Here is a 19,930-nt window from a genome sequence, read left to right as displayed (position 1 = left end):
AATTAAATGTACCTAAAAACAAAGCTTCAAAATTGGCCAGCATTACCCAGACAAGTAAAGCTAAACAAAAACTATCTATGGGTAGATGATGTTCAGAGTCCATGTAGAAGCTGCATGTTTGGAAACTGATTGTGGTAGCAAATGTGCGATTCTGCTTGACATGATTGAACTATGGGAGGATATGATATTTGTATTAATTCTCAATACTAAATTTAAAAATAGAATAGCAATGTAAAACAGGACAACCTCAACTGAAAAGAAAGCAGAAAATATTGAAAAATCAGAATAAAGTTAAAACGAGTAAAAAAAAAGAGCCATCTGTGAAGAAAAACTAGAGCAATCTCATGAACATGTAGTAAAATCCTTAATTAACCAAAAGCCAAACACTGCCATCAAGTTGATTTTGACTCACAGCACCCCCAGAAGACTGGGTAGAACTGCCCCCAGAGGGTGGTTTCCAATATTGGAACTCTTTACAGGGGTAGAAAGCCTCGTCTTTCTCCCCAAATCCTGAATTAAATTCCAACAAATAAATTCAGCAATACATAAAAGGTAGAACCAAGTGAAGTTTATATTCAAAGTATATGCAACTTGGCTAAGGCAGCCAAGAAGTGACAGGACCATGATTTGTAAGCATGTGTTTACGTCAGTCCTTTCACCTCTTCTTTTTACTGTGCCACTCACAGTCCTGGGTGCACTCCGTTCAGACTTCAATCTAAATAAGGTGTCATGTCATGCTCTCATTATGTCAAGTGGCCACTAAAGATTATTCATACTATCATTCTTAAAGCCTTTTCTGAATCTATCTCCCACCTCCAAAGGGTACCACCTTCTTCTCGGCTCTGACAACATCCAATATGCATCTTGTTTGTAGCAATAGTTACAGTACTCTCTGGTTTTGTCAGGCGAATTCCCTTTATAGAACATGGATTCTCTTAAAGTCAAGATCTTTAGCCATCCTTTTATCCATCACATACCATAAATACAGCTGAATGGATGGATAATAATTATATACACATGATGTTGTTGTTAGGGGCCATGGAGTTAGTTCCGACTCACAGCAGCCCTACGTACAACAGAACAAAACAACATCCTCACAGCTGTCCTTAAGCTGAGCCCATTGATCCAGCCACTGTGTCAATCCATCTGGTCAAGGGCCTTCCTCTTTTTAGCCGCTCCTCCACTTTACCAAGCACGATGTCCTTCTCCAAGGACTGGAGTCTCCTGACAACATGTCCAAAGTATGTAAGACAAAGTCTTGCTATCCTTGCCACTAAAGGGACACTCTGGACCTACTTCTCCCAAGACAGATTTGTTTGCTCTCTTAGCAGTCCATGGACTTTCAAGATTCTTCTTCAGCGCCACCATCCAAAAACATCAGTTCTTCTTCTGTCTTCCTCATTTAGTGTACAATTTTCACATACATAGGAGGCAATAGAAAATACCACGGCTTGGGTCAGGCACAGCTTAGTCCTCAAAGTAGCATCCTTGCTTTACAATACTCTAAAGAGGTCTTGTGCAGCAGATTTATCTAATGCAATACATCCTTTGATCTCTTGACTGCTGCTTCCACAAGCATTGATTGTGGATCCAAGTCAGACAAAATCCTTGACAACATCAACATTTTCTCCATTTATCATGATGTCAGCTACTGGTCTAGCTGTGAGGATCTGGGTCTCCCTTACTCTGAGTTACAATCCAAACTGATCTCCATAAGCAAATGCCTCAAGTCCTCCTAATTTTCAGTAAGCAAAGTTGTGCCATCTGCATATCACGTATTGTTAATGAGCCTTCTTCCAATCCTGATACCACATTCTTCTTCATATAAGCTAGCTTCTCTGACGATTTGCTCAGCATACAGACTGAATTATTATGGTGAGAGGATGCGCACATTTCCTGATTCTAAACCATACAGTAATCCCTTGATATGTTCCCACAACTACCTCTTGATCTATGTCATGTCCTGTGTACAAGATCTATGTACATTGTACATGATCACAAGGAAGTGTTCTGGAATCCCCGTTCTTCTCAAGGTTATCCATCATTTATTATGGTCCACACAGTCAAATGCCTTTGTTATAGTCAATAAAACACAAGTAAATATCTTTCTGGTACTCTCCACTTCAAGCCAAGATCTACCTGACATCGGCAATAATATTTCTTGTTCAATGTCCTCTTCGGAATCCATCCTGAGCCTCAGGCAGATCCGTGTCAAAGTACTGCTGCAACCATTGTAGGATGACCTTCAGCAAAACTTTGCTTGTATGGGATACCAATGATATTGTTCTATCATTTGAGAACTCTTTGGGGCCACTTTTTTGGGGGAATGGGCACAAATATGGAACTCGTCCAGTCAGTTGGCCAAGTAGCTGTCTTCCAAATTTCCTGACATACATGAGTGAGTACTTCAGTGTTTCAACAACTTGTTGAAATATTTCAACTGGTATTCCATCAATTCCTGGAGCCTTGTCTTTGGTTGATGCTTTCAGTACAGCTTAAACGTCCTCCTTTAGCACCATTGGTTCTTATTCATATGCTGAAATGGTGGAATGTCGACTAGGTTTTTTTTTTTTGGTACAGTGACTCCGCATGCTTCCCATCTTCTCTTGATGCTTCCTGCAACATTCAATATTTTGCCCACAGAATCCTTCAAGACTGCAACTCAAGGTGTGATTTTTTTCTTGAGTTCTTTCAGTTTAAGGTATGCTCAGCATGTTCTTCCTTTTAGGTTTTCTCATTCTAGGTCCTTGCACATTTAGTTATAGTATTTGGCTTGTCTTCTTGGGTTGCCCTTTGAAATTTTCCATTCAGCTTTTTTATTTTATCCTTTCTTCCATCTGCCTTAGTGACTCTGTGATCAAGAGCACGTTTCAGAGTCTCTTCTGACATGCACTTTGGGCTATTCCTTCTTTCCTGTATTTTTAAACCATTTTACTGGGGGCTTGTACAGTTCTTACCACAATCCATCCATCCATCCATCATGTCAAGCACATTTGTACATTTGTTGCCATCATCATTTTCAAAACATTTTCTTTCTACTTGAGCCCTAGGTAACGGCTCCTCGGTGCCTGTGTTGTTAATGATCTTTAGCTATCTTCATGAATGATAGTCGTAATGTCCTCCCCCAGCTCATCAGGTCTTCTGTCATTAGTGTTCAATGCATCAAATCGGTTCTCGAGACGTCCTGAAAATTCAGGTGGGATGTCCTCAAGGTCATATTTTTGTTCTCATGGATTGTCTTCATTTGCCTCAGCTCTATCCTCAACTTAGATTAATTGATGGCCTATCCTACAGGCAGCCGCTGGCCTGGTTTAGCTGCTGACCTGAGCTTCTCCATCGTCTCTTCCCACAGATATAGCTGTTCTCGATGGGGATATGAGAGGTATTACACCTGAGGGAATCTGGCAATATCAGAAGACATTGTGGTTTTCAAAACTGGAGCAGAGAGGGCAGATGTGTGCTATAGAATCTAGTAGGTCGAGGCCAGGGATGCTAGTAATTATCCTCCACAAAAAACTTTCTGGCCCAAAATATGATACGTTTCAAGATACCTGTTATCTAGTATGGGTTTTGGACTCATTGAGTCCCATTCTAATATAATGTAGGAACTCCTGACATTTGTGTATTTATTACTATGTATATTCTTACCTTACTTAATGGATTATAATCATTTTCCATCATTTATTTTGATGCTCCAGTTGTCTCATACTTGGCCAGTGGGAATCCCTCGAAACCAGCTTCTATGCCCTTTGGGCATATGCCAATCCCCTTTGGGTACTTCCTTACTCTCTGGGGCAAAAGGCCCAGCCCTAAAGTCACCCACTTCTCCAAGGAGGCCTAGTTCTTTTTGAGTGAAGAATGATATTTGGAAATCAAGATCCAAGAGGTAGTTATGCTCATGGCTACTGACAGATGCTACCATCCAAATCAACACCACAGGGTTTCTTCGAGCCCTTCCCCTTTCCACATGTAATCCTCTTTGCTGACACAGAAGAATTTGGTTCTCATTTTCTCAATAAATTTACATATTTACTCAATCATCCCACCCCTTGGTGTCTTCACAGCAGGAAACTCAACTCCAGAGGCACATGCCCCACCTCATCCAGTTCAAGTTGGCCTCAGACTCATGGAGACCCCATGTGCCTTAGAGTAGAACTGTGCTCCATAGCATTTTCAACGCCTGACATTTCACAAGTGGACCTCAGAGTTTTTCTTCTGGGGCAGCCCTGAGTGGTCGGAAACCTCCACCCTTTAGGTAAGCAGTGAGGGCAACAACTGTTTAGAGCACCCAGGAGTCCCTATGCTGGGCATACAGACCTACGTCTTGACCCCAATAAATGAAGAGAGAACAAGGAAATTAGATAGGCCAGTTAAAAAGCTTGGCCCTGGACTGTACTCGCATGCCCAACCCCACTACAAATTGAAAGTTTTGCTTCAATGCTGGAAAAGGAGAAGAATTTGCCAGATTGTATTACAACCAGAAAGTACCTAAGGGCAAGTGTACTTTATATCAGATACATGAGAAATATTTTTATGTCTTCCAAGTTGACGAGCTTTAAATTAGCATTTATTATTATAATAATTAAAATGGTGTTACATTTCATCGAAGAATCTATTGGGAAACAGACATAATTTGAAATAGTTGAAACATAGCTTGAAAAATATAGCCAAAATTAATGTGTTGATTAAAAAAGATATATCTGAAATATTTGGGAGAAATTCATGCATATACTTTTTAAAATCATAAATAATGTATAGTCCATATGTTCCAGTTCATTAGACAGAAATTATGAAGACTAGCATAGATATAAAATTAAAATTTTACATTACAAGCATTTACAACATAATCTCTCTGGAAAATTTCTCACTAAAGCAACGAACTAAAAAAGATAAAGGAAGGATCCAAAAACTCTTCTACACACAGCCTAAAAAGACATTGCATTACATTCAAAACAACGGAGAAAGTCAATGGTGACAATTCTAAAATAATACACATTGCTTCAGATTATTCATAAGTATTTGAATTATATATTTGATAGCAAACCAACTTGAGCTGTAATTCCAAACCTACCATTTATTTAAACAAAACTTTGGAGGAAAAAAATAAAAGCTACATAAATTTGCCTTTTAAAAAATGCTCAGCTTTTTAAAAAGACAACTAAATTACAAATATGAGAACAATTTAAGAAATCAAAGAACTCACGGCATTTTGGCAAATATACTGCAGAAGACCACTTTAAAGTGTTAAAAAGCAAAAACTGTCAGTGTGAAGGTTAAGGTGTGCTTCACCCAAGCCAGGGTGTTTGCCAAGTGCTCCCTTCCCTTTTTATAAATGCTGCTATGCCAGATTTAAAATCATTTTATTGGGGGATCGTACAATTCTTATCGCAATCCATACATCCATCCATCGTGTCAAGCACATCTGTGCATTTGTTGCCATCATCATTCTCAAAACGTTTTCTTTCTACTTGAGCCCTTGATATCAGCTCCTTATTTTCCCCCTCCTGCCCCGCTTCCCCGTCCCTCATGAACCCTTGATAATTTATAAATTATTACTATTTTAGCATGTCTAACACTATCCGGCATCTCCTTTGACCCACTTTTCTGTTGTCCATCCCCCAGGGAGGAGGTTATATGTAGATCCTTGTAATCGGTTCCCACTTTCTACCCCACCTTCCCTCCACCTTCCAGGTATTGTCACTCTCACCACTGGTCCTGAAGGGATCATTTGTCCAGGATTCCCTGTGTTCCCAGTTCCTATCTGTACCAATGTACATCCTCTTGTCTACCCAGATTTGTAAGGTAGAATTGGGATCATGATAGAGGGGGGAGGAAGCATTTAAGAACTTGGGGAAAGTTGTATGTTTTATTGTTGCTACACTGCACCTTAACTGGCTCATCTCCTCCCTGCAACCGTTCTGTAAAGAGGATGTCCAGTTGCCTACAGATGAGCTTTGGGTCTCCACTCTACACTTACCCTCATTTACAATGATATGATTTTTTGTTCTTTGATGCCTGATACCTGATCCCTTCGACATCTCATGGTCACACAGGTGGCTGGTGTGCTTCTTCCATGTGGGCTTTGTTGCTTCTGAGCTAGATGGTCACTTGTTTATCTCCAAGCCTTTAAGACCCCAGACCCTATATCTTTTGATAGCCGGGCACCATCAGTTTTCTTCACATTTGCTTATGCACACATTTGTCTTTGGTGATCATATCGGGAAGGTAGGCACCCACTGATAATATTTTTTGTTCTTTGATGACTCATACCTGGTCCCTTCTACACCTCGTGGTAACACTGGCTGATGTGCTTCTTCCATGTGAGTTTTGTTACTTCTGAGCAAGATGGCTGCTTGCTTACCTGAAAGCCTTTAAGACCCCAGACACTATATCTTTTGATAGCTGGGCACCATCAGCTTTTTTCACATTTGCTTATGCACACATTTGTCTACAGCAATCGTGTCAGGAAGGTGTGCATCCTGGAATGCCAATTTAATAGAACAAAGTGTTCTTGCATTGAGTAAGTACTTGAGTGGAGATCCAATGTTCATCTACTGCCTTAATACTAAAACTATAAATATATGTACATAGATTATTTTCCTACCATCCTGTATAAATATATTCACATATTTATATGCATGTATTTAGACCTCTATAAATACCCTTTGCCACCTAGTTCTTTCCTCTATTTCCTTTTACTTTCCTCTTGTCCCACTATCATGCTCAGTCTTCATTTGGATTTCAGTAATTTTGCTCGGTTACATTGCCTTTGCTGAATCCCTACCAGGCCTTTCACATCCTCCTTGCCATTAATTTTGGATCCCTTGTTGCTCCTTTGTCCCTGGGTTGGTCAACACCACCTCCTTTCCCCCGCCTCCCCTCTCCCATGTCCCCCACCCCCACCCCCAGGAACCATCTGTCCCATTGTTTTCTCCTCCAGACTGTTCATCCAGTCTATCTGAGTCAGAATGTTCTTTAGAAGAATTAGTGAGGTTTCATTTCACATACGTTAGACATGTTATCAGGAGGGAAAAGTTCCCGGAGCAGAACATCATGCTTGACAACATTGGGGTCAGAAAGAAAGAGGAAGATTCTCAACAAGATGGACCGACACAGTAGCTGTAACAATGGGCTCAAGCATAGCAACTAGGGTGAGGATGGCCCAGGCAGTATTTCTTTCTGAAATGCGTACGGTCCCTGAGTCGGAATGGACTCAGTTGTACGTAATACCACATAAGTTTCTCTTTTGAAAAATGCTGATTAAAAAAGTCTTAACTGAATTTAATCCATAAATAGCAACATTTCAAAGGTGTAGGGCTAGAAAATTTCAGAGAAATGTTCTAATTGTAAGCAGCTAACATAATTAAAAGCATACCAAGCACAAAGTGAAATGTCCAGTTTCCAAGTGAATCTTGAATTCTGCTTAGTATCCTTCTAACATGTTTCTTTTTGCCTTAGTTAGTTTACATCAGTTTCTTTGATCACAAAAAAGTACCTCAGTTCTAAGTTGCACGTATTCTGTTGAAAATGGAATGCCTTTCTTTATTAAACAAATAGGCTCATTTAATACAAAAGCGCTTACACTTTTGGCACAGTCAAAATTTTAAAGGCCATGGAATTAATGGATGAAAGGCCAGAGTCTTATTCTAATTCCCACGATGTAATTTTTGTCTGGTATTTGGAGATAGCATCAAAGTGCACTATGTATGCTCCACAGGTATACATTTATATTATGTTTCCTTCTCAAGCCAAGTGATCATCTAAACTCACCATTTGGCTTCCTGTCCATATGAATTTCTGCTTCCCTTAAACTTTAAAGACAACTTATTTTTAACATATGTAAAAATGACACTTGCTTTTAAAACACTTTATTTTTAAAGTTATAGTCAAAATATTTTTACAGTTCTTCCCAAATTTAATACACAGTTGAAATAAGTCAAATAATACAAAAATTAAATGGGGGAAATCCATCTCTTTAGGTCCCGTTTTCCTATAATAACCAATGCTGACAATTTGATGTGCACATGCTTTCTGCATAGTCACACTGCTACTGTTTTACAAAACTGAAATCACATTGTATACATGACCCAACTTGCTTCTTTTTACCTACCCTTGAACTTCTCTCATCTTGAACCTCTCTCCAGAATGTACAACTCAATTCACTATTTTTAATTGCTACATAATAATCCATTATATGGACAAGCTATCATGTATCCAGCAATCCTGCTACAGATTAGAATTGAGCTGTCGGACTGTTTCCAGCTTGCTTCATTCCCAATCCAAATACCACTGCAATTAACAGCCTTGCCTTTGTCTGTTTTGTACTAGAAGGCAGGTACCAAGAAGGGATTACTGGATCCAAAGGATGAAAAGTGATGCTTCCATTTTTAAAGTCATGTATTTAGGAAAAAAATCTTAATGTATGTAGAAAAATAAAGAGAACAGAAAATAACGAACTCTCATTTACCCATCACTCAACCTCAACAAATGCCAAATTTCGCTGCTCCTTTTTGTCCTTGTCTATGAAATTCAAACAAACCTTAGTTCAGTATTTGCTGCCACGAACAGCTTTAAAATCCTTGAAGGAATACTAGGCATACAGCAACCAACAGCACTTGTATTCTCATTAAATATTGTGCTTGACAAGTTTTTTTTTAAAAAGTCACCCATAATATTCACTTCCTCCTTCCACTAAGCCCTTTCTGATGGAGAAACACCAGACTCAAAGCATCTAAGGCAGTCAAAAAGAAACTAGGGATGATCATCCTAAAAGCACAAAAAGACCTTGAGAAAGAACAATGTCAGGCAGGCATACAGGTCTATTAAGTGACAGAGACAACAAAGGGAAAGGAAAGAGTAACATTAAGTAGATTTTTAAAAGCTAGCATTAGCTGGTAGGAAAAGTACTTAAGGGATTGCTGGTGGTCCAAGTGGAAATTTTGAGCAAAGAAATTGCCATTCTCAAGGAACAGGACATGTTATTTAAATGTATTTTGGAATTAGTTGCTTAAAATATATTGCACTGATCAAAAATCTAAGTGAATAGCCACTTAGAAGTCTCTCAGCAAAAGATATCTGCAAGGAAAAACATCACCAATGCATAAGAATATAACATCGACTGTTTAAAAATATGATTAACATCCCCAGGAAAAATGAACAATACAGACTATGTGTACATGTACACATATGAATATATAATTACAAAATGGATACTGCATATAAACAGGGAGGAAAGTCATATAATAACATTTAAATGCATGAAGACATTCAAAGAAAGCTACAGTAAATTATTTTGTAGGGTAAACATTTCCTTTTTCTTTTTCATCAATTTATTGGGGCTTATAACAAGTCATCACAATCCATACATACATCCATTGTGTCAAGCACATTTGTACATTTGTTGCCCCCATCATTCTCAAAACATTTGCTTTCTGCTTGAGCCTTTGGTATCAGCTCCTCATGTTTCCCCTTCCACCCCGCTCCCCCCTCCTTCATGAACCCTTGATAATTAATAAATTATTACTATTTTATCACGTCTAACACTGTCCGGCATCTCCTTTGACCCACTTTTCTGTTGTCCATCTCCCCCCCCCCCTGCCCAGGAAGGAGGTTATATGTAGATTCTTGTAATCAGTTCCCCCTTTCCAACCCACCCTCTGTCCATCCTCCTGGTATTGCCACTCTCACCACTGGTCCTGAAGGGATCATCTGTCCTGGATTCCCTGTGTTTCCAGTTCCTCTCTGTACCAGTGTACATCCTCTGGTCTAACCAGATTTGAAAGGTAGAATTGGGATCATGATGGGGTTCAGAAGGGAGGAGGCGTTTAGGAACTAGAGGAAAGTTGTATGTTTCAACAGTGCTACACTGCACCCTGACTGGCTCATCTCCTCCCCATGACCCTTCTGTAAGGGGATGTCCAGTGGCCTCTAGATGGGTCTTGGGTCCCAAATCTGCACTCCCCCTCATTCACAATGATTTTATTTCTTGTTTTTTGATGCCTGATACCTGATCCCTTCAACACCTCGTGATCATACAGGCTGGTGTGCTTCTTCCATGTGGCCTTTGTTGCTTCTGAGCTAGATGACCACTTGTTTACCTTCAAGCCTTTAGGACCTCAGATGCCTGTATCTTTTTTTCTTTTTCTTTTTTATTCAAACAGGTTGTTATTTGCCACTTTAACTGCACACTACGCTACTCAGAATGGACACCTTCCTCCTCAGGAAGCCTTTGCAGAGAACCAGCCCCACACGACCTGTCCCCTGCCCGTGACTCTCTCTGGACACAGAAATGCCAAGCAGGGAGGGAATGAAAGTAGCCCCACACCCACCATGGCCATATTGTCTGTGGCCAGGATGAGGAAAAGGGACAGGGGTGTCACCTACCACCATGGGTGGGGTGGCCCACCAAGTTCTCTCACAAGCGAGGCTTCCTGCAGGACAAGAGGGGTGGGCTGTAACGGGCCTCCTCTGCGAGGGGCCGCCCACCTCCCCAGCTCAGGGGGCCAGCTCAGGGCAGGCTGGAGGGCTCTGGGGCTGAGGGTCAGTGGCAAGGTTGGCAGCGCATGGAGGTGGAGGCTGGGTGGCGTTCCCATCTGTCAGTCAGCTGACCTGCCTGCCTCTCACCCTACAGCTGGGCCACTTTCAGCTTTGGCCCTAGACCAACGGGACCTTCAGCAACCAGGAGGGAAGTGCCAAGCGTACCGGTCGCACAGGAGCCAACATCTTGCTGGGGTGACCCCAGCCCAGAGGTGAGACTCATATCATTTCAGCTTTGCTGTTGTGTCCCTCCATCTTCTCCCCAAGGCACATGGTCCTGCTGAGGTAACCCTTGGTGACAGCGCCAGGGCAGCTTTAAGCAGTGGGGAAGCTATGGCCCTGGCCTTGCCACCTCAGGTTCCGGGCGCCATGCACTTGGGTCCCGTCAACACGACTCCAAGTCTCTGAGAAGCTGCACACAGGACTTTAATTCCAGAAGAAGAACCACAGGGCAAGGCGCCCCCAAAAAGCGGAGAAAGCTGGTGGGTGAACACAGGGCTGGCAGTGTTGGGAAGACCTGCTCGGTTCCTGCTGGGCTCCCTTCTCAGCCACCCCCAGGGGGCTTTGGCTGACCAGCCCTGACTCCGAGGGCAGGCCCGGTTGGATGAGCTATGGGTGCCAGACACCAAGGGTCAGCAGAGTCTGCTTCAAGGGGATAATACTTCAAAGCCTTCATCTTCCAAGTCAAAGAGCCTTTCCAGCGGCTCCATGTCAGAAGAATCCAGGGAGAGGTTCAGGACGTCCGGGCAGGCCAGGTGGGAGGGCTGCTGCTCTGCCAACTCGAACATGGGCAGGGCGCCCAGGAGCAGCAACACCTTTTTGACTTGCTGGCACCAATCGTCAAAGTCTTCCTCCGTCTTGCAGAAAAAGCCCACGGCGATGGACGGGTCGAGCTCGGGAATGCCCATGCAGCAGGGTGGGTGTGGGCAGTGAAAACTCTCATCAGGGATGCTGTAGGTGGCCATGAGCTCCACGGCCGGTTGTGTCGTGTGCGGGTCCAGGTAGATCAGTTCCTCCCCCACGTAGCCGATGAAGTAGTGTGCACTGTTGAGCTTGCCACCAATCACACCCAGAGACTGGGACATCCAGAAGCAGTGCTTCAGCGTGCCCACATAGACCTCGTTGATGTTGCTGAGTCCCAGGCAGAGGGGGATGAGCAGCACCAGGGGCCTCCAGGGGGTTGCTGTGGCCAGGAATCCATTGCAGTGGCTACTGGGAGGCTCAGGAGCAGCCATGGCCCCTGTGCTCAGAGGCTCACTCCGACTCAGCCACCAGATCTCCTCCATGACCACGGTGTTGTCCATCACTATGTGAACAGCCAGGGAGCTTGAGGACCTGGGCGACGATGTTGGGGCCATACCACTGGCCAATAGACTTGCCCTCGCCGACTCCCATTTGCGCTATCTGGTGGATGGAATAGTAGCCGTCCTTCCTGTCGATGACGGCATGGAGGACGTTGAAGTAGCTGTCAGGCTGCCTCCAACGCCAGGCCCACCTCCAGTCTCGGCCCAGATGCCGGCACAGCAGGGCCTGGGCGAAGATCATCTGGCCACAGTGAAGCATGCAGCCCCAGCCTGTGTCCGACGTGGGGCCAGCCCCTCCAATGGCCGGGAAGTTCTTCCTGTAGGTAAACCACAGTCTTGAGGCCATGTTGGACAAGAGCTCATCCTTCCTGTGAAAACGCTGTACTTTTTGCCCAGGATCCACACAGGCTCTGAGGTCTCAGGGAAGTCTTCAAACTCGGTGAATCTGAGCGTGTCATAGGTCAGAGTCGTTTTGAGAAACATTCTGCACACTCACGTCAGCAGTTTGAATGAGGCAGGGCCCTCGTCATCTGGGTCAGGCTTGTCCAGGGCTGCCATCCCCATCTCTTCTCAGAAGGAACTACAGCTGGTTTTTGGCTGTTCATCTGGCTCAAATGCAGCCAAACGCTGTATCTTTTGATAGCCGGCTCCATCAGCTTTCTTCACCACATTTGCTTATGCACACATTTGTCTCCAGCAATGGTATGGGGAAGATGGGCACACAATGTTATGAAGTTTTGATCTCTGATGCCTGATAACTGATCCCTTTGGCACCTCGTGATCACACAGGCTAGTGTGCTTCTTCCATGTGGGCTTTGTTGCTTCTGAGCTAGATGGCCATTTGTTTACCTTCAAGACTTTCTTTTAAAAAATAACCATATCTTAATTTATTCCAAGTGTTATTTCAATTTGTAAATATTAAGTACCTTAATCCAAAGTATTTACTGAGATAAATGGGATTATTAAGTAAAATGATACAAATACATACATTAGTCTATTATCACTATCCTTAGACAGCATGGAATAAAAATATCTTCCTAAGATTAGTAATTTACCTGTTGAATTAAAAATGACTTACCATCAAAAGAATTTTCAAATATCTTATTTAGCTTAGATAAAGAAAATGACTAATCAGGTTTGGCTCTTAAGTAGATAATGAAGGAATCTGAAAAAGTAGATCAAGCCTACCGTGGTTGAGTCTGTTGCTATGCTTCAACTCATAGCACCCAAAGTACCTTAAATGCTTCCAAATATACAATGCCTATCAGGGGTAATGTGTTGTCCAGGGATTAGGAAATGCCCAAGGGTGGAGGGGTGAGAATAAAAGCAAAATAGAGACCCTGCCAATCTCCACACAATGATTATCGTGTAGACTCAAACTTAAGCTGATAGGCATTTTTCCCCCATAAAAGAGATGAGGGGAGGCCTGGTGCTGCAGTGGTTAAAGTGACTGGGTGCCAACCAAAAGGGTCAGCAGTTGGAACCCACTAGCTGTTTCTCAAGAGAAAGATGTGACAGGCTACTTCCTTACAGATCGACAACCTTGAAAAGAGTTCTCCTCTGTCCCACGAGTCAGAATCAACTTGACATCAATGGAATAGGATAATACAATGTGATAGATGTTAATGGTATACAGAGTTTTAAGCCTAGCAATGACATTGGAAGAACCATGTCCTGTATCTTAGGAGAGTCAGGAAAGGCTTTCTAGAGGACGTAGACCTGCGTTGGATCTGGGAGGTTCAAGAGGAGCTCAGTAAAGAGAACAAGGAAAGAATCCCTGATTTTTTTTTCAAATCTTGCTGATTTATCTCAATATGTTTAAGTGGAAATATTTTTCTGTTGTGAATTTGACAAGAACCATAGGCGGTGAATGTAATAAATTTTAATGTTTTATAAAATTATTTTAATGGCCCTTATGTGACACAGGAGTAAAGTATATGTGAAGTGAGAGTTAGAGTTGGTAGAATGGATCCACATATTCCTTTCTACTTTCCATAGACCATCAAGACAAAAGTAAAAGGATTTAAAAACAAGATGAGCATTTGTAATGGTACAAGGAGATAGCAGCAACAAAGTCCTAATCGTGAATCAGCAGTGTGAAGCTAAGGCGCAGTCCCATGTGCATTTCTGAAATTCAGGGGGAGGGTGGCTAAACAAAGAATTTTGTGGAAAAATCTACTTAAGAGGCGTTTGTACCTTGAAATTTAATCTTCTACTCGAAACCACTGGCCAACTCTCTCTCCTCCACCTAGTGGTTATTTTCCAGCATATAATGCAAAAAAATATCCAAGTGTCTTTAGACTAAAAGTGGAAAATTGGTGCTCCTGGGGAAGGTAAAATAGTATTTTAAGGAGCGGCTGAGTAACACAACTCTGAGATTCTTCTTCCTAACCACCTTCCAAAATGCTAACAGCTAAGGTATACACCTGTCTGAGGTAGAACATGAAACACTCAAACAAGTTTCCTCCAGGAAACAGACCAGTCCAAGGGAGTGCTCAAACACATGGGCGAACAACCAGGGGTCCCCAAGCAACAGTCCAGCCGAAAAACACCCCAGTGAGAGCTATCATTCAAAAGCTGGGATAGTACGGTAGCTTGGAGAATAGAAAATTCGTAAGGATCATCAAACATTGCATGAGCACCTCTACTGTAAAAGACAAAGGGCAAAGAAAACAGAGAAACTTGGGGGAACAGCCAGTAAAAAAAGAACAACAAACAAAACTTCAATAAAGTATTAAAAAACTTTAATGTGACAATATTAAAAGAATGCTATGGGAGGAAGCATCTACAAAAGAGAAAAGTAACTTTTAGACATTAAAAAAACATAAAAACAGGTGAGAACTACAAAAGACGTTTGAAAGATTATGACAGAGTTAATAATATACTGAGAGTATAAAGAAGGGGCAGGAGTGGTGGTAAATAGAAATGATAGAAAATAGAAAATGGAAAAAGTAGTCCAGGAAGTCTAAGAATCAAAAAGTCAAATTTCTAGAAACAGTTTTTAGAGAGGAAAGTGACTTAAGAGAAGTAATTCAAGAAAATGCTATAGATTGGGAAAATATGACTTTCTATATTGAAAGTTTCCACCAAATATCCAACACAATAGTTGAAAATAGAGCCACACCTACTTACTATATCTTATAAATCCAGGACATTTGGAACAAGAAAAGACTCTAGGAAGCTAAAAAAAAAATCACAACATTAATAGAATGCCATCGGACTTCTCAAAAACAGCTTGAGAAGCTAGAGCACTGCTGTAAAGTTTTGAAGGGGAAGTTATGTCAAATGCTATCAGTTCCTATCCAACCCAAGGACCACCAGATCTCAAAAAAAGAAAAGCTACTTCCACTTATTTCCTCAGGGACTGGAGCTTATAATACTCCAAAATGATATTTTTTTAAAGGAGGGGGGACTATAGGATTTGAGAAATTTGTTTCAACATAAAAGAGAAATGAAAAAAATTCTGAGGATGATAGGAAAGGGAGATCTCAAGGTGAATGGTTTGTAGCAGGCATCGAGATCAGATGAGAAAAGTTCAGAAGATTCTGGAAAACATTTTAATACCATGAAATTCGTGATCCACACACAGATACTTTTGACTAAAGTTATGTTAAATATTTAAAATGTACTAATAAAATCATGTCCTAAGACAATGTATTTGTGCCATTAAAATTATATTTCATGCAGTTAATCATAAACCAAGCCATTTTCTTGACATTTTTCTAAAATTTGTTATCAGAATGAGTTTTTCACTGCTGAAGCTAAGAATGGCGATTGACGTGGGAATCCGGGTATTCTAAAGTTTTGGCAAACATTTTTAAGAGAAGTAAGGGAAAATTATTTTGAAAGTTATGTGTTGCTAAAATTTAAGACACAGTTTATAGGAATTTTCCAAGTGTCTGGATGCATCAGACAGTGAAACATTTATCCAGATTTTTAATACACAGTTACTTCTTCCAACATATGTAGAAAGAATGTTTTATTCCTTTGTAGTAGTTCAATCAAACTTGAGAAATCACTTGAGAATTGATAAAGCAGGACAGCACATAATAGTCACTTAATAAATACTTGGAGACTGCACTTTCTTTTCCTATCTATAAAGAAGAAGCAGATGGAGATCAAGTTAACTACGTGTCTTATACACACACATATATGTTTACTTGCACACACATACACTCACAAATAGTTTTTCTTATAACTACATTGGTTGTCAACTACATTTATAAATACACATTTTATAATTTTAACTCAAATGATTAAATTTTTAAAAGATGTTTTCTCAAACTATTAGGTATTGAAAAATATATTTAGTGTCAGCTTTTTGTATTAAGTAGAATAATATAATTATTTGTTAGCATTGGCCATCTGTCGAAAGCATGAGGAGGAATTATTTTCTAAAGATTAGTGATTAACCTGTAAAATTCAAAATGGCTTACTTTCAAAGGAATTTATAAGTCTTTTTATTTAGATCAGATAAAGAACTAAAATTGTTAAACTTGACTCTTAAATAGATAACTAAATGACCAAAAATATATATACAGGTTCTAAAATACACACACACACACACACACACACAAAGATAATAAGCGTTCCTTAAATGCTTCCAAATATACAGTGTACATCGGGGGTTACAAACCCAAATGCCCATGGGTGGAGCGGTGAGAGGAGAAGCAGAACAGTGATCCAAATTCAAAACCACACTCACTGCCTTGGAGTGAGCATAAAACCAAAACCAAACACTTCCATGGAGTCGATGCCCACCCACAGTGAGCCTATCAGACAAGCTAAGAACTGCCCTTGTGAATTTGAGACTATGAATCTTCAACAGAATCCGTAACTCTGCTCAGTCCCGCACCATCCGCACAATTGTTATGTTCATTCTCAACTCAATCTCGAACCTATTAGTTTATGAGACCTGTGGCATGTGCTCTCTAAAACTGAGACCTAGATTACTCTGGGCACTGTTCACAGTAATAGATCACATATAAATCAATGGGTACAGAATCAATGACTTGGTCTGCACATGGCTAGAATTAAATGAATCAGTACACGTGTACTGACTGATACTTGGGTTGGGCCTTGTACAAGGTATTATAGTGAGATAAAAGGTATGACGGGATCCCAATAATTATAGATAGGCTTCTAATCTTTCTTCCGTGCCTTCTAATGATATACATAAAATGTTTCATTTACAACAGGACACTTCTACATTCTCAGAATCATACACACAGACAAAACTACCAGCATTTTCGCTTCCTCCTTCCATGAACTCCCCAGGGCACAATGCAATATTCAGACTCAGCGCTGAGGGTGAGGGGTGAGGAGGGAGAAGGTATGAAGGAAGACATGACACACAGACACAAACTCTACACTCTTTCCATCATCAAACCACATGATGTGCAGTCACAAGAGTGGTGCAACATCCAGACTGTACAATTGTCCCCAAATCTGTATCTGTCTTCAGTGGAAAAGCTACTGTCGAAACAATCTTGCCGAAGAGTATCCTTTTAACTGAGATTTCTTTGTGTTGCCTATGTTTGTGTAGGCAGTTTTTAAATACCTCAATAACCAAGGGATTGAGAACTGCATTGAGTTCGTAGAGAAAGGAAGATGTAAAAATAGGAATCACAATGACTATTACATTATTTTTGCAAACAGCACTCCTCAAAAAGAAAAAAGCCCAAACACTGAAATACATCAAAACTCACATTTGGCTTAAAACTATTAAAAGAAAATGTATTTCCTTTTCATACTCTCTTTCCAAATCTCCACTCCATTAGATTGTCAACTATGTTTCAAAACCCCTCAAGAACCCATTTCCCAATGACCTTTAATCAGTCTCCTCGGAGCCACAATCCACTGGGCAGGGCATAGTTCTTTTCCATTCCCCCAAAATGATTTCTCGGCAGCGTCTTCGTCTTTTGTTTCGGTCCCCACGGTGAACTTGCACCACGCTCTCCCGCCACACTGGGGAAGCGGCGTCCCCAGAACTGCAGCCACTCTCTGGGCCTGCCTCTTCAGGCAAGTCGCCATTGCCTGAGCATGCAAAATAAATGGTAGCTCTTTGCGAGAAAATAGAATATTCAGGCCTGCCTCACTTTAAAAAAAAAAAAAAGCCCTTGCTTGACACCTCTTCTGCTAAAATTTGGAGGCAACTAATTATAGGTATTAAAAGAGGGGCAAATTAGCAGGTCTCTGACAAAGACATGAGCTACCTTGCAGGTCTTATTGCACTGATTCAATCGTGAGTACATGTTATCAATCTCAAAAGGGTTCATTTCAGCCTTTCCTCACAATAGAAGCAACTTCTCTTCTAAGACAACCATTCCACCTCCTTAATTTCTCTCTCAAATATCTACGTGTATATTAATGAACAGAAAAGAGATGGATTGTAAATGTTATTTTTCTTTCTGTTCCTTCCGTAGTAAATAGTAATAATAAATGGGTTGTGTGCCCTGAAGCCAATTCTGACTCAGAGTGAGGCAACAGGACAGATTAGACCTGCTCCATGGGGTCTCATAGATTGTCATATTTAAGAGATAGTGTCCTGGTGGAGGAGGCAAGCATTGGAATGCTCCCTGAAAGGACAGTGGTTCAAACCCACCAGTTGCTCTTCGGGAGAAAATTGAGGCTATCTACTCCTGTAAAAATTGAAAGTCTTAGACCCTATATAGGGTCACTGTGAGGCGGGATTGACTATGGAAGAAAAAATATTACTGGACCAAATCCCAGGCTTTCTCGCCTACACAGTCATTAAGGGAGTTCAAAGCCCTGACTTTAAGTAGCACTTGTGTCTAACCACTATGGTACCAGGATTCCTTAAAGAATGCGACAGAGCAGAAGGGTTCTGTTATTGGCCTAGAGCCACACTTACCCACTATGGTGCCAAAGGACACTCCGCCCTGACCACTGTGGAGCTAGGAAGTCGGGCAGCTGAAGACACTTGGCCAGGAAAGCTACTCCCTAACAGCCTAGCCTAACCTCCAGACACTGTAAGCAACACACACGGACTCTGGAACCAAAGACGGGATGGGATGTATGTCGACGACGATTTTCAAAAGGGGCTAAGAACCCAATGGGGAACTCTTTACTGTGACTCCTGCAGCCTGCCACCCAGTGCAGGGACGAGCTTGTTACTTTGTTATCAGATGCTCTGAATTACCTAGGCCCAAAGTTCAGTGGCTTCCCACTGGTTTGACTTTTGGACCTTTTTGCCCTCTAGCACACACACTTAGTGTGGGGTCAGATGTTCTGATCCAGCGGTTCTCAACCTGTAGGTTACAACCCCTTTGGGGGTGGAATGACCCTTTCACAGGGGTCGCCAGATTCATAACAGTAGCAAAATGACAGGTATGAAGTAGCAACAAAAATAATGTTATGATTGGGGAGGTCACCATAAGTTTTGCTTATTTCTTGTCATCCCTGTTAAGCTGGTAAGCAAAAATTCTATCTCACTGTTTTAATTGCATTTCCTTAATGACTAGTAATTAGTTGTAGAGCATTGGTATTTCTTCTGTGAAATTCCTAATTTTTGCCTATGTTTTATATTTTCTTATAGATTTTAAGGTTGTCTGTGTTTGTTATTGACGTATGTGAGCTCTTTATACAATAAAGAGAATATATCTTTGTCTGCATAGAATACATCTATGTCATAAATGATCAGTTTATTATTTGTCTTTCAATATTCTTGATGCTGCTTTTGAATAGACTGTCTTTAAATCTTTACTTTGTCAATCTGTTCAACCTTATAATTCATAGGACTTGGGTTGCAATTAGAATTTGAAGTATTTGGAAGGATTAAGATTTTTTTAATGAACTCTTTCATACAATTTAAGTTTCTTTTGTATATAGTATAAAGGAATCAACTTTATTATTCTTTAAAAATTCCTAGTCAAGGGACCCAATAATAGTTATTGAAAATCCATGCTTTACTCTTACTGAAATGCCATCTTCCTCTTATGTGAAATCTCCACATGCATGTGCTTTTCTGAACCTTCTATTTCAAAACATTGATCTACGTGTTTACTTCTACACTGGAACCACCCCACATTTTTGTTCATTTTAACCTTTTTTTTCTTTTAACTTTTTAT

General features: G+C 41.0%; 1 protein-coding gene and 1 pseudogene across 1 annotated transcript in view; both read right to left on the bottom strand.

Annotated features, from left to right (window-relative positions):
* The window catches only part of CAMKMT (calmodulin-lysine N-methyltransferase), a 461,032-nt gene that overhangs the window by 411,314 nt on the left and 29,788 nt on the right, over positions 1-19,930 (bottom strand). The window lies entirely within an intron of this gene.
* LOC142430600 (cysteine protease ATG4B pseudogene) lies at positions 9,664-12,789 on the bottom strand (annotated as a pseudogene).

The sequence above is a fragment of the Tenrec ecaudatus genome, chromosome 17, assembly GCF_050624435.1.
Source record: "Tenrec ecaudatus isolate mTenEca1 chromosome 17, mTenEca1.hap1, whole genome shotgun sequence".
Lineage (NCBI taxonomy): Eukaryota > Metazoa > Chordata > Mammalia > Afrosoricida > Tenrecidae > Tenrec > Tenrec ecaudatus.
Note: the sequence above shows the minus strand (reverse complement) of the source record. Positions and strands in the feature narration are given on the sequence as shown.